The sequence below is a fragment of the Cygnus olor genome, chromosome 1, assembly GCF_009769625.2.
Source record: "Cygnus olor isolate bCygOlo1 chromosome 1, bCygOlo1.pri.v2, whole genome shotgun sequence".
NCBI lineage: Eukaryota > Metazoa > Chordata > Aves > Anseriformes > Anatidae > Cygnus > Cygnus olor.
In genome coordinates this window covers 72,570,181-72,586,053 of record NC_049169.1, presented here as the reverse complement: position 1 = coordinate 72,586,053, position 15,873 = coordinate 72,570,181, and the positions used below count along the sequence as shown (strand labels likewise).

The 15,873-nt window shown below is 41.0% G+C and overlaps 1 protein-coding gene and 1 non-coding gene across 5 annotated transcripts in view; both read right to left on the bottom strand.

Moving 5' to 3' along the window:
• The window catches only part of WNT7B (Wnt family member 7B), a 97,765-nt gene that overhangs the window by 56,075 nt on the left and 25,817 nt on the right, over positions 1-15,873 (bottom strand). The gene's annotated exons all lie outside the window — the stretch shown is intronic.
• On the bottom strand, positions 10,169-10,332 carry LOC121064212. Its single transcript, XR_005816415.1, has one exon. It is a non-coding gene; the product is annotated as a U1 spliceosomal RNA (small nuclear RNA).

The window sequence follows — 15,873 nt, the reverse complement described above, 5'->3', positions numbered from 1 at the left end:
TCTACATTACATTTAACCATTCTAGAACAGAAATACTTCAACTAACAATAATACCATAGGCTATATTAAAGTATGTGAAACATTTTTCTAAAATCTCACAAGTTAAATATCATTAAGCCCTATGGAACTTACCCGCTAGTCAGAGGGAAGGTTAGTTTAAAAGGGTTGTGATTATAGCCAAGGGGAAGTCAGGATGTGCTCTAAGACGTGAAATCTGCAACATACATTCATAGTTTCTTACAGTGGGCATTAAGTTGATGTGACATGCCTTGCCAAAAAAAAAGTGTATTCTTGTCTTTAGGCATATCAGAAGAACCCATGCATCAAAGCATCTGTATGTGCATGCCAGAGCGCTCTGTTGGACTGAGATACTTATGCATGGCAGTGTGCAGAGCTGGCCACTGTATGTACACATTAAAAGGCTCCCATTAGGATACTACAGGACCACAAATGCTGGAGACTGAAGGAGCTGCATTCCCTATAGAAAGTTTTGTAAGAAAGTGATGTGGTAATCATTTCTGTCTGAATGGTGGTAGGACAGCACAGTATTAACAATGGAAACAAGTAAACAGGACAGAAAGTGACCTTAAGGAGGCAGTAGTCCATCCACCTTCCCTGAGGCAAGATCAGCTACATCTTTTTCATTCCTGACACACTTAGTTCTTTATGTATAAGAAACACCAGTAATGGGGATGCCAAATGTCCCAAAACAATCTGTTCCAGGACTTTATTGTCCATTAAAACACCTATTTTCCCTTATGCTCTAAACTAATTTATATAACTAAAGCTCAGTACTTCTTCTTTGATGCATGGAAACAGAATATTTTGTCCCCAGGAGTATTGCATCATCTTTTACATTGTTGATAAGTCTTCTCCAGAGCAAACCAGCCCTCATCTAACTTTTCCTCCTAGGCATATTTCCTAGACCTATTTTAGACCTCCCATTGGTCCATGTTTTTTTGCACAAAAAGCTAAACTGAGTATCATGACTGGCACTGAAGGAAATACACTCTCCCCTCTCCTCCTCTCAAGGATGAAAGAATAAGGTAACTAGCTTTGTTACCCCATACATTTAGTGCCATTCTGGATGCTGCCTGCTCCCAATGATCCTGCGCTGCCCTTGGCTTTGATTTGGGCAGTGACTTTATACCCTATACCCCAATACAGTTGCAATCAGTGGGTTTCTTATAGATAGCACTCTTAACTTCCTCTGCTTGCCTATGTTATACCCCAAGCCAAATGCCAAGGTTTCCCTCCCTTCTTCATATCACAGTCTGAAAAGAGAAGCACTGCTCCTTTCAGGTTTGATCCAGTGTAGAGCTGCCCTGTAGGAGGCAAAAAAACAGCTCAACTGACTTTAAGGACCAGAGACCTCAAGCCATTTGCCATACTGAGCAACCCTGCCTGCCCACATTAGATTAACTGTCAGTTTCTGAGAAAGCTGTAGGTGACAGGGAATAAGCTCATCTGAGGAATCATTGGTACTGGTATATTGAGAGTGAAAATTTATATATCAAGCGTATCAAAACCAACATTGGCTCAGCACTGTCTTCACTTATATCCTTCATAGCCATGTAAGAACAAAACACTGCCAAATCTGAAAACAGGTACACAGGCAAGGCAGAGAGAAATGGAGTGGAGATCTGAAGTGATATTTACACTTACACACACATCTTAAAATGATCTTTCATTTCTTCTGACTTCTTCAGTTCTTGCATGGACCCACTGTTAAAGCTATCTTGCACTGTGTAAAATCAGCCCTGCAAAAATATTTTGAGTCTTTGAACTTGTGTCTCAGCCCCCACCAATGGAACAGTAACATTGTACAAATAATGTCCAGTTATCAGCACCTCTTTCGTTTGTGTCTAAAAGGAGTTGCAGCCTCTGACTGAAAATTTGGGGCAGATGGAGAAGAATTGTAGTAAAAGGTGCAGAAACAATTTTAATAGATTAGTCTTGATATTTGCAATAAAACTTTTAATGTTTGAGACAGAAAAAACTGGCAATTAAAAGTATCCTTACTAAATGCTTAATATACAAAAAAGTCATATTTTAAAAACACCGATTTTGAGTCTTAGAAATAGTGCATATACTAGCTTCCAGATAAATCTAAAGAATGTTTTGGTGCATAAATTACAGCAGACAAAAAGAACTCACAGTAAGTCATAGCCGAAGTAGACTTGACTTGTTTTGGTTTCATTGCACCTTAAAGATTTAGAACAACTGTGCACGTGAATTGCTGTAATCAGAGATTTGTGAACTGCTTAAGATAAAAGAGGTAGCATCACTTCCAGCCTTACTGGGTCATTCTTTTCTATCTCAAAACAGAGTGAAAGAAAAGTCTGTCTGTTTTTGTTTTGTTTTGTTTTAGTAAGGAATGACACATGCTGGTGAAAAAGTGTCTTTCAATTCCAGACAGAAAAGCAGTCTCTCTCTTTAATTTCTAGGTCAGTGTGTATGCTCAAGGAGCCCTAGGACTTAAGAGTCCAAATCATTAGATGCTTCTGAATTTGCTACAATTCATGGATTTTTATAGAATATGGTATAAAACTTTCTATCCAATACCACTTAAAATAAACAACTCTAGATTTAAACCTGTGTTTAAATTTTTGAATTCAACTTCTGCGCATTTCATCCCTAGTAAAATTCAAACAACCCGATTTTATTGGATTACCATCACGTTACTCCATCAAAGTGAATCCTTAAACTCTAGTTTCTCTGGCTCACACACAAAGGTCTTGTGCCATATGCTTGAGCTTTCCAAGCTTAGCCTATAGGATCCAGAATGAAAGTTTATTGTCATGGCAAAACAAACACATAGCACAGGCAAGACACCAATGAAATACAAAATTATGTGGAAACTGAAAGCCAAAACTTTAAGAGCTGGGTGTTGGTTTCTTTGGATCCTTAATCCCAGAATGGCTCAATTTTTTGTCCAAATTGTTCACCCAGGTCTAATGACCATTGAACAGTCTAGCAGGCACTACACATGAGATAGGATTAGGAGGTCATGGGTTCAGTCCGTAAGTAGGACCACTCACCCCTGTCACAAATCTACTCAGTTGACAGACAATTCTTTCTGATGAGTTGGCCACCCATTTGGAGGGTCAACAGAAATCTTACTTACTTTGAAAATTTGACCATGAGACACAAACTGCCCTTCTGTGTGGGGAAGCCCATCCCACAGGTGCCAAGAAAAAATCACAGTTCATGCTGTTCAAAATCCATCCTCCCAAGGCTCTTCCTAGGGTGGCTAGTGTTTTCCAAGCTTGTTGCTTTTGTTCTGACTTCTCGTGTGTTCTAAAAAAGCACTTACAGAATGATGTATTAGTCTTCATTTTAAAGGAAAAAACAGTTGCAACAGGTGAACGTCATATATGTTTGTTCAGCAAGTTAACCTCAACAAACCAAAGGGAATGTTGTGAATACTTTCACAACAACAACAAAAGATATTGTAAAATAATACCTTAATGCCATGTCTTAAAGTATACTTTAGACTTCTCTTGCTTGTTATGCTTGAAAACTTCCTGTCACCCAAGGAAAAAAAAAAAAAGAGGAAGAAAAAGAGAAAAAAAAAAAAGAAAGAAAGATCCACAGCATTCTTTCTGCCTTACGTAAGCACAAGAATAAGAAAATCACCACCCTCACCCCATTTTTTTCTGTTTTGTTTTGTTTTGTGTTGGGAAAACTATAACTTCATGAAGGATCTGATAACTAACCCATACAGTGCAGTAGCTGATAATACAATCCAAGCATCACAAACCAACTCCCAAATGCTAACAAGAATCAGCATCTTTGTTGTAGAGCAAAACAATGCAATCTCATACCAACCCAAAAGCCAGTTCCTCTGGAGATACCAAATGTCTAATTCACAGTGAAAATAGATGGTGGTAGATGATGATGCATGTACTACATTTTGATGTTGCCTCCCAGAGATAAAACAGAGGGCCTGATCTCTTGTTGTGTTAAAAATTCTCTGGTGTTTTTTGGAATCAGAGAACTGATGAAAAATAAGATAATTATAATTGTCTGGGTAAAATTCTTGCAAGCATTAACTATATATTGCATTCTGGTTTTGCCTAAACACTTTCTGCATTTGATCTGAATAATGAACAATGTAGTTGTTTGTTGTTTTTTTTTCTGGCAAAACTGGGGGCAAGAAACCAGCTAATTACTTGAGTAAACTGAATAAAGCTTGCTGATAAATGGCTATTTTCTAGTTCAGAATTGAATGATTCTACTTATAAATTTAGACATAATTTAGCATTTAACTCCATGGCCCAGTGGGACAGCCCTGTGAATGTGAAATTGAGTACACATGTCAGAGGCCTGCAACTGTTTTGGGACTCTTTCAGGATGGAACAAAATATTGTACATTCGTGACTTCCTTATATACAACATATATACAATGTATATGGCTGCATCTCTTACTCAGAATTAAAGGGTGTATGATTTTGTGTGTTTTATAGGATGCCCTCTGACTGGAGAAGTGAAGTCATGCCAGGGTGGATTTTGGACATAACCTACCACAGAGGAATCGTGAATAGCAAAACAGCTAGCTTACACTAAGTATGGCCAGATTTGTGAAATAGGCTTACTGCTTTTGCACTTACATTGTGTACTCTGAAGATCTCAGGGCTTTCTAGAAAAGGACATGAAGAAATCCACACTGCATAGAAGAGGATTATGACCCTTCTTGTGTTGTTAATAGAGGAAAGAAAATGTGATTCACAGACTTGGAGACCTCAAGCAGAAAGCTTGACATTATAACCATTTTTATACCATAGATCCGCTCTGCACCATAAATGTCATGATGAGTTCTCTAGCCAGTTTGGTTATGTAGCTCAAAAACACACTTGCATTATTTCAGTGGAAGACATAAACATAGACGGTAAGTTTCTTGGTAAAGAGGTTATTCTCAGTTCTGCCCTATGTTCAGCAGTGTATCCTCTATCTCCACAAAATGTCACTGCATAAAACTAACACAAAGAAAAATCCATCAAGAATAACTAATGTTTCCTGTGATGCAGAAAATCAGTCATTCAGAACAGAAAAGAGAAATAAGATAGTCTGTGATGTAAGATCATAAAATATTGCAGCCCATTAACGTCCACAACTTCTTTCATGATTGACATGAGCTGTCAGTGTGATCCAGCGGTGAGACACTGTACAAGCAAACCAAATAATTTCCAAACATCTCCTATGTGAAGCAGAGAAAAGCCTAGGGTCTTAAAAATCAGGGATTGAAAATTCCTAGCAATAACAATAGATGAGAAGTGGTACTGTTAGAAATGTGAATACTGAGGCACAGAATTATGTAAAAAAAAAAAATGTTTTGAATTTGAATGTGGCAATCAATTTACTTGGTTTTGGTTGTCTGTCCATATCAGAAGCTAAATGGCAAGGAAATCCTCCCTGGTGTATACTTAGTGCACTATTTTACCACATTTACCTTCCTATTGTCTTTCTGAATGAGAGACCTTACCACTATAAAGTCAAATCAGGGAGAGGATAGGCCAAGTATCCCATATGTTTAGCATTTGAAATGCAAATCTGGGAGATTCTCCTCTGGAGTCATAGACTCATAAAATATTGGGCTATTTGCCCTACTATGAAATGCACTTTAAACAGGATGGGTCATAACAGGAGACTTCCTTAAAGCAAGTGAACATGGGAAGTAAGCTGATACCTAGGTGTGAACAGAGCAGCCTGAGCTCTGAGTCAGACTGTGTGAGGGAGGCATCAGAGAGAGGCAGGATATTGAGAGTCTCCTGGTCCTGAAGAGCATCCTGGGCATGCTTTCCTTGCTAACCTACTCTCCCAGAAAGCCCACAGGCAAGACTGGAGAGCCACTTCTCCAATGTCTTGGATACCAGCTCAAAATAACAAGATCTGGTCCTATTCTGGCCCCTGTGTATCTTTGGACAAGCCACTTCATTGTCTTGTGCTTCTTTCCTGCTTCCTTGCATTCGTTTTACCTTCCTAGAGGGTATGTGGGCTAGGACAGTATCTTGCCCATTACTGTGATCTCTGTCACAATAAGGACTCAGTGCTAGGTGTTAATTTAGTTGAAAAATTAATTAGAAGGCACATACCAACTGACTACCACATACGTACCACCAGTAACGAACAAGCTGACAGCAAAGAAGAGAGGCACTAAAAAATTTGACCATAGCATCATGCTTAGTGCTTTCCTCTGCCATCCAGATGATCCTTTTCACACTTTGTAATAATCCTGATCTTTTTTGCTGTAGTTGCTGTTATTCATTTGTTCAAGAGAAAGATGTTGCGTTGGGTGTTTGTTTTGTCTTCCTAGCTGTCCATAGCTTTTTTTCCTAGATAAGTTGAAGTTGTTACCAAAGTAGTATCGTAGAATTATAGAATCACAGAATATCCTGAGTTACAAGGGACCCACAAGGATCATTGAGTCCAACCCCTGGCTCCGTACATGACAACCAAAAAATCAGACTGTGTGTCTGACAACATTGTTCAAATGCTTCTTAAACTCTGACAGCTCAGTGCCATGACCACTTCCTTGGGGAGCCTGTTCCAGTGCCTGAACACCCCTCAGTGAAGAACCTTTCCTTAACACCCAGCCTGACCCTTCCCTGTCCCAGCTCCATGCCATTCCCTCAGGTCCTGTCGCTGTCCCCAGAGCAGAGCTCAGCGGCTGCCCCTCCGCTCCCCTCATGAGGGAGCTGCAGGCCACCATGAGGCCTCCCCTCAGTGTCTGGGCTGAACAAACCAAGCGCCTTCAGCCACACCCCATACATCTTCCCCTCTAGACCCTTCACCATCTTTGTAGCTCTCCTTTGGACACTAAGAGTTTTATGTCCTCCTTATACTTTGGTGCCCAAAACTGCACACGGTACTTGAGGTGAGGCTGTACCAGTGCAGAGCAGAGCAGGATAATCACTTCCCTTGACCTTGGTTAGCAATGTCATGCTTGATGCACTCCAGGGTATAGTTGGCCCTTTTGGCGTCCAGGATACACTGCTGTCTCATGTTCAACTTGACGACAACCAAAACCCACAGATCCCTTTCTGCAGGGCAGCTCTCCAGCCTCTTGTCCCTCAGTTTGTACATATACAGCCAGGGACGCCCCATCCCAGGTGCTGAATCCAGCACTTAGTAATTCCAAAACAAACCATCCTTTTCACTTTTTCCAAAGATATGTCAATGTTTGCCAGCCCCAAAGAAGGTATATGACTGTAGGTATAGCAAATCTTAAATGTCTCCCTCATGTTGCTCAGCAGTACCATCTTAAGGACCATTTTTAAATTCAACTATTTTAAACAGACTAACATTAACATTAAAATAAGTATTATCACATTTATTATCTCCTTCTAAAGACAAGGAGGACATACTAGATGAACTATATCTCAAATTCTTATCATAGATGCAGCTTGTGTATAACTATAGCACAAGTTTTGTGGATTTGTTAATGTTGACTATGTTGACTCCTCACCTGGCAGTAACATACCTCTTCTCTGCTCCACTGTCTTTACTCTCCTAGCTGGCTGCAAGACACCTCAGTTCATAGTAGCCAAGCTCCTGTCAGCAAATTGAAGCTGCTGCACAGTGCCTTGGCTGGTGCAACCACAGACAGTCAGTAACCACAGCTGCCCCTCACTCCTCCACCTTGGAGGAACCAAGTGGCTGCATGCTGCTGCCTAAAACTTTGTAATACCATCTGAACCCTCATTGGACCTGTAAAGAAGCCATGAACTACTAATTTGAGAAACTGAAAACTAAAGCCCATGCCAGAAAGGATCCAGACTTCCTATGAGCACTTACAAAGGTGAATGGTCCATTCCTCCCCTTAGTGGTTTGCTCTTATGACTCCTGCTATAATGTTTGCTGTAATAAAAATCTGAATGGTTCTGTTTTCAGCTTCCCATCATTGATTCAGACAATTATGTATGCCACAGAAGAGCAACTGACAGTCAAAGAGAAAACTAAAACCTCTGCAGTATGAAATTTAATTCTGCTCTATGACACTGACAGTAGCAACTGAAGATCAAGTTGATTTCTCTTTCTTCACAAGCCAATCTCTCTGCTTTTTCTCTGGGTAGCTGAATGGTGAGATAGTAAATTTAATCCATTGCTTCCCATGGCTTAGGCTCTTCCCAGCTGTCCATTGTCTTTGGGTTTTGAAAGGCTGGAGGGTACTGCCATACTCACTGCAAATTTATCCACAACCTTGGGGACTCTCAGAGGAAGAACAGTCACCTTCTCAGACCTACCTCTTGGACTTGGAGCCAACACTGGCAACAGGGAAGCTAAATCTGCCTGTTACAGAAGGGGCTTGGTGAGGCCCCTGGGGAGCCCACAACATCCATCTTATCCTCAGCCACCAAGCAGCCATGGCATGATGATGTCTTCCAACTAATGCTGCTTATGTGCAGATATATTCCATGATACCTTTCTTCTGCTGTCGCCCTTCTTCATGCTCCCTGGCCTAATGGAGCCAAGCTGTTTTGCAGGCTTCACCTTTCACACATTTTTTCTTCAAAAGAAATGAAGCAAAACCAGAAATTGCCAGGGTTGATTATTTTTTTTTTCAAATAGTAGTTAACTCCTCCTTTGTTACAGACACCTGCACACCCATGCACATGTGCACATGCACCTATGCGCTAACACAGCCAGCCAAGCACTTTGCTTTCCTTCTCCTGCAAAGGGCAGTGTTTGGCTTGTACTTTCTCAGCAGCGTGATTAGCTGTAGAAAATAGTGTGTTCTAACACCTTTATCTATAAATACACGTTCTTTTAATAGGAGCTACAGTTCAAGAGTTAGAATGTATTTAACCAAGAGCTTATAAGCATAATGAGATCTTCAGCAAACTGCTGCATGAAATCATCACTTAGCAGTTGTCTATCAACTATGTCGCAAAGTTGTAATTTGCCCTGTGAATGCTTCTATTTCTTCTGCAAAAAAACAAAGTAGTTCTTTTTTGCTCTGCAAAGGCATCCAAATATGTCTTTTCGTTTACTGAGTTGTTGATACAAAGGAGTCCAGTGTAATAGGCCAAGTCTATGCATCTCTTCATTGTGAGTAAGGCTAGCAGGATTAACCTTCCAAAATAAAATGGGTGCAATAAGCCAAATACCAAAGTCATTAAATTAGTATGAGGGATGAATTTGGTAAATGCCTCGAGAATCCCAAACTGTTAAATTCTAGGATTTAACAGGTTTCAAGTAACTTGTTAATTTAAAAGTGAGTGAGACAATATATTAAGTCATAGAGGAAGCCTCAGAAAATCAAGTATGGAAAGCGCTGTTGTCCTAAAATGGAGGGGAAAAAATCTACATCAGGCTTTCACGTCCAGGGTCATTCCATCAATCTTTCCATATTAACCACTGTAAGCATACATAACATTAACTGAGAGAAAGCATTTCTAAAGTAACATTTCAAGGTCATTAGTTCAAGTACTTAAAATTTAGGAAGTGACAGAATGAGGACTGACAGTGAAACTTTAAATCAGCTATCTTCCATGCTTATGGTAACATAACCTTTTATTCTACAGGACCCTCTCCTCCACTTAGTGTGCAGGATGGATGCACTCTCTTGATGAGCAATTGCTCTGTTTTGCTTTCTTCTTGCTCACTGTGCACACCCCAGGCTTTATTTTATATATTTTTATTTATTTTATTTATTTATTTATTTATTTTATTCCATTTTATAGAGCAACTCTGAGCTTCACCTTAGCTTTTGGATAGTACCAACCAATGTAAAGTGTGAGAGAATCACAGAAAAAAATCATTTAACAATATCTATCCACTTGAGGTAAAGAGATACGATTCCTCCCACCTTAGCATTTTAGTAAGATGTAACATCTAAGTATTTGCTGGTATGAGCAATTCAGTTTGATGGGTCTTAAGACACCAGCCTTCAGAGTACTTTTTGGTTTTAAACACTGATCCCTCTGACTTCTGGTGCTTTTCTGCAGCTGTGGTTGTTCACCACTTCAGAAAGCCACATGCTGGGAACCCAAAGTAAGCAATCAAACGTGGGGAACAACTACTACTAAATTCAAAAATAAAAAATAAAAAATTGAAAAAGAAGTTTAAATGACTTTGCTAGCAATACACAGGTAAATGGGATAGAATCATAGAATGGCTCGGGCTGGAAAGGACCTTAAAGATCATCTAGTTCCAATTCCTTTACCAGTGGAGAGCACAAATGCAGTCCCCCACTACCACAAATTATACAGTCAAGTTTCCCACATTTGGGGAAATCGCACAGATCAGCATACCTGGAGTTCAAGGTATGAGCTTCGCCCTGGGAAAACCACCTGCCTGATCATGGTGCCTCCCCTGCCAGGATAGGACAGGAAAGAGAATGTAGCTCCTGATAGCAACACGCAAACATCTGACCCACAGGACCTTCCTTCTCTCATCCAGACAGCCTGTGTTCATTCACAGCCACAAGAAGAAAGCCTGCAGACCCTCCGCCGATTTCAGCAAATATACAAGGGTATGCACTCCTGAGGCAGGCATCCCATAAGAAAATGTGACCATGAAGTTAAAAACGCCATGCTAATGCACACTTAGGCACAAGCCACACTCATGATTCATTGGCAGTTCTCCAGAAAAAAAAAAAAAATCTAAACTGAAATTTTAACACAAACTCGGAGCTTTTAAATGCCAGCTCTGAGCAGCAACTCTGATGTCAATTGCAAATTCCTGTTCAAGAGCACTCTAGAGATTGTGAGAGAAACAGACACGAAGGTCAGGGCAGTATCCTTTCTGTAGCCCCTTCCTAAGAGTCTTTTGAACTGACTCATCTGAAATTACTGAGGCAGTCACAGAACAGGAAAAGTTTCAACACCAAACTAAATGCACAGCAATCATTCCTATAATTTCAAGAAAAAAAACCTCCCTCTCTGCTTTGGCTTGTATGCTAACTTACAACAGCTGTGGCCCAGATTCTCACTGTTATATCCATTCTGAATACTGTTCTACTTAACATGTGGATGGAGCTACCTGGGAAGGTTTGGAGACCAGCATTGACAATTATATTTGAAACTCACTGCATTCTGTCCTCCCCAAAATTTATATATATATATATATTGGCAATGCCTAAAATTTAGGCTTTATTTTATAACGTTCTCATGAAAGGGTCAAAGAAATTTCTTTGTACTCTGCTATGCATTGCATTTCTTCCTTACTTTCTAAGATGCATTTTGCACCCCGTGGGGCAGGCCTTCGTTGAAGGTAATGTTGTGGAGTATAAAGTAATAAATAGAATCATAGAATCATAGAATATCCCGAGTTGGAAGGGACCCATAAGGATCATCAAGTCCAACTCCTGGCACTGCACAGGTCTGCCCAAAAGTTTAGACCATGTGAATAAGTGCACAGTCCAATCTCTTCTTAAATTCAGACAGGCTTGGTGCAGTGACTACTTCACTGGGGAGCCTGTTCCAGTGTGCGACCACCCTCTCAGTGAAGAACCTCTTCCTGATGTCTAGCCTAAACTTCCCCTGCCTCAGCTTCACACCGTTCCCACGGGTTCTGTCACTGGTGATAACGGAGAATAGGTCATCTGCCTCTCGCCTCCCTCTCGCAAGGAAGTTGTAGACTGCGATGAATGAATGCGATGAATGAAAATGGTGATGTCCACATTGACATAGCTCCACAAAAGCAACTTTCATAGTTAAAAATAAGACTTGCTTTCATTGTCATCTGAAAACCAAAGCAAGTAAGCAACATAATACTAAAATGAAGTATCACTTAAAAAAAATAAATAAATAAAATAAATGGTATCCTGCAATGCTTTACGTGCAAAATTTACAGAGTTATGGGAGGAAAAGCCACTAGAATAAGAAGGGTTTTTCTTGTATTGTTCATGCATTCTAGCACCCTTTTAATAAGAGATTACTGGGAAAAACAACACAGCATCTTTCTGGAAAAGCTAATCATCTGATCTTGTTATCCATGCCACATAATCACTGCTAATCCATGTTCCATTATGTCATATTCCACAGTACCCTTTCCCTTGTGTTCACAGTCCTGCTATCTCTTTTTCCTCCACTCACATCTTCCTCTCTGGTACTTCTGGCCACAGGAAACTGTTTTCATTTACTGTTTCCTGAAAGCTTGCGGTTGCTAAAACCTCTTTGGTATTTATGATAAGTATTAGTATCTATAGGATTCAATTAACTCACACAGCAGCCCTTTGCTTGTCTACGGTATTTGCCTTCCACCCACACTTTCTACCTTCCCAGATTTGAGCTTGCTTTTCTTTCTCCCTCTCTCTGTCCCTCCTTGTGACTCATTCACACTGCTTGGAAGTCCCAAACACATTTCAGCAGCTCTAGGGATTGTGTTACCTCTGCTTGCACTGCTGCTGAATTCCTTACCTGAATTAGAAAGAGGCTTGTTGTCCTTCCTCCTCAGCTGTACATTGAGCATGGTGCTGATAACTTATGGAAAAGGCTGTGGAATTGTTTTGTTTCAGGAATATCAGTGGGTTCCTGTAAGTGAGTCCTCACTATCCGACCTCCATAGAGATGCTGCTATGTAACAGTGCTGTCATTCAGTCCACCAGCATAAAGGATGCTGCTGCTGCAATGTAGCAAGACTATTTTAATTTATGCGGGACTATTACAGCTCCCATTCATCAATCTGAAAATCCATGCAGCAGAAAGACTGCCAGGACTGCATTTTCCCTATGCTACTTGGGATCCAAGGTGCGTCATGGGCACAGAGTTGTGTGGTTCCCTGCCTCTTTAGCATGCCATTTGCTCCCTTCAAACTCTCCTGAATCTCAGCATTCTTACTCAAAGTTAGGGCTGATTCACTTTAATAGGAATTCAATGGTGATATTTGGTAGTGTGCTTCATTGGGCCCATTTTCTATACCATTCATAGTGTTGCCAAAGGTGCCTGAGTTAGGCAACAGTACACCCTAAGTTCCCTCTACCATCAAGGGAAGAGCTAGCTGCCTCCCAGGATGATTCACAATGGAGGTGGATTGAGTAATGCCATGGACCTGCCTGTTTCTCTATTAACTATACAAAGCACGCAGGGAGACTAGACTCCTAACTTGACTCTCTTAGTTGCCTAAATTTGGTTGTGTTAATCCACCTCTACGTGTTGCTACAGATAAACATCCAAATGGATTGCAACACGATAGTTCCTTTTGTTCTTCTTTGTTTACCTCTTATCATGGAGTAATTGTGGTTTCCATATACTGAATTTTTCAAAGGAAAAATCCTATGCACTAATATGTAATCCAGTTCACTTTGAAAACAACTCTGGATATTAACACCGAGGCCAATTTTCTGCCACTCCGCAGCAAGCAATCTCTGAGGAGCCATTCTGGTATGTCCTGGCTTTAACAGGAGCTGCCAAATACAAGCAGAAGCTGTGATATCTGCCATCCTTCAGGGCCACATATTAATGCTCTGTGTGCATTATCGGTCACTCCTGGGCTTGATCCAAAGCCTATTGAAATCCATAAGAGTCTTTTACTAGATTAAAGTGACAGGGAAGTCAATTCTCCTATCAAAAAGAGTACTTTGCAGGTTCATCTGTAGGTGTCAGACAGGTGAGTTTCAGACCTTTCATGAGAAAGGGGTCTGAGTGAAGGCTGAACTGAGGTGTCAGTTCTTCAAAGATCAGGGGCCATTTGGGTCCACTGTTAGAGTTCCCAGCATCTGTACTTTTTAATGCTGCTGGTGGTGCACTAAGCTTCATTTGTTAGGCTGGGGATGACTTGTCATAACACACGAGTGGTTTAACAAGTGAAGATAAGAGCCCTTTCTAACACTAAGCTCTTCTATATCTGCCTCATACAGCATTCTGCATTTGAATAACAGGGCTGTCGAGTAATCTCAGACTTGCACTACCATTTATGGCTTAGCTTTTGACGTCTTTGCAATTAGCAGAAGTGGTAGCATTTATTCGCTTTCAAAGGAGACTATTCCCTCTTTCTCCCTCCTGCTGCAACCTCCACACCCTCCCCTTCAATCAACCATGTCTCAGACTGGGAGGGAACTGGAGCAATTTGACTCACCCTGTTAAATAAAATGATTGGAGCAAACAAATGTGGCCTGTGCTAAAGGCTGCTTAAGTCCACAGGACTGTGGACTCCAGAGAAATGACTGTCCTCACTGTAGAAGTTGCCTGGCAATATGTACATAGGAAAGCAGTATCAGTATCAGTTCTCATTATTGCTATCTTAGTATCCCATTCTGCTCAGGACCTTGCCTATGTCCATGTTTTTCCCTCTCCTTCCCTGCTAGATCAGCAGATGGAGTGGTGATGCAGCCAGGGATGCAGCTCTGTGAGAAGGAAGGCAGCACTATACAGGTGGCTGGGCAAGGCACACATCTTCAGCTGGATGTATGGGCAATGGCACACGTGTGTGAGTCAGTACACACTATATTCTCCAGGCTTTCAGTAAAGCTTGTAACAGTGCTGGGGAGCCAGATTATTGAAAGGACATCTGTCCATCACTCAGATTTCCAAGGAGTTGAAAGACAGATTTCCAGCACAGAAACAGCCCAATTTCCTCAAGATCTCATATCTCCTTTAGGCAACTGAGTGACAATGCATATTCAGAGTGTTACATATGTAGATTTGTCCCATTCAATTTTGATGGTTGAAGGCAGATTTCCCAAAGAGATCTGAACTTGTTCTTTAAATGCAGCTCTTAAAAAGTGACCCAGACTGTCCAAACAAAGGTCTGAGAGCAAAGGGGCAAACTAAACAACCCTGGTCAGAAACAAATATAACTGCAAACAGCCTGGTGAAGCAATCGCCCACCCTAGGGAGTACGCTGTGACCGAAGCACACTCGTCACCACTGGTTGCAGAAGACACTCAACCCTCTGGTGTTTGTTCCACTGAGTACACCAGGCATGGGCTTTAGGCATGCTCCTAAGAGTGTGTGGAAAGTTTTAAGCCTGCATATGTTCCCACTGAGTTCAAATCAGAGCCAATGGGATACTCCCGGGATTATGCACTTTGGTGAAATTAGGCCACAAAACATCAGCCTCTCGCTGAACTGAGCTAGGCGGGAACCTGATACGACAGATTGCTTTGTTCAGCACATACGTTGAATCTATTACATTGTGGTGATATCAGCTGGTAAGCTGCAGAAATGCCTAATAATTTATCCAGCACCTTAACATGGGCATGCTTGAGCCACTTCTGAAGCTCCAACCTAAGGAGCACTTATAGAACCACTAGTACATAACTAAACATATTTCCCCCACAAACAGTATTTCTCATATCAGAGATGCAACAGTCAGTCCTGGTAGATTGACAGGCTTCATGTGAAATATAAGTCATTGCCACTGGCAACGAGTGTGCCGTACAACAGAGAAGCTAGGACTTTCTGACCATTTATAGAACTTATACAACTATACTCATTGACCCTGAGGCAATCTGCATTTTTATAAGGATAGCAGCCTCAGGTTGCCTCAAAAGTACTCCTGTTCTGATACGTTGTCATCTTCCCTCTGGCCTGTGAAGTAGAAGTCTTTTTACCTTTACAAAAATGCAATTGCATTTTATCATGGTAGCAAACAACAACACCAAGTAACAAAATATCCCATCCAGCATTGCATGGCTGGGGCCCAAGTGAGATGACATGATGCTGAAATTCACTTTCCAGATCAACACCAATTGCCACGTCATTAGGGCAGTGCCAGTTCAGGGGATTTTTCACAATGGGATGATTTCACAACTGGACACTGACAACTCCACCATGTCAGTGCTGTATTACAGACAAGTCACCCAATTCTCAGTGTTAAAACAAATGGCTTTAGAGGGAGACAGACATGGCATGTAGCAAAAATGATATGTTTTATACCTCTCTCAAGTGTTTATATCCTTTCCTGTATAGGGCATCACACAGGAGC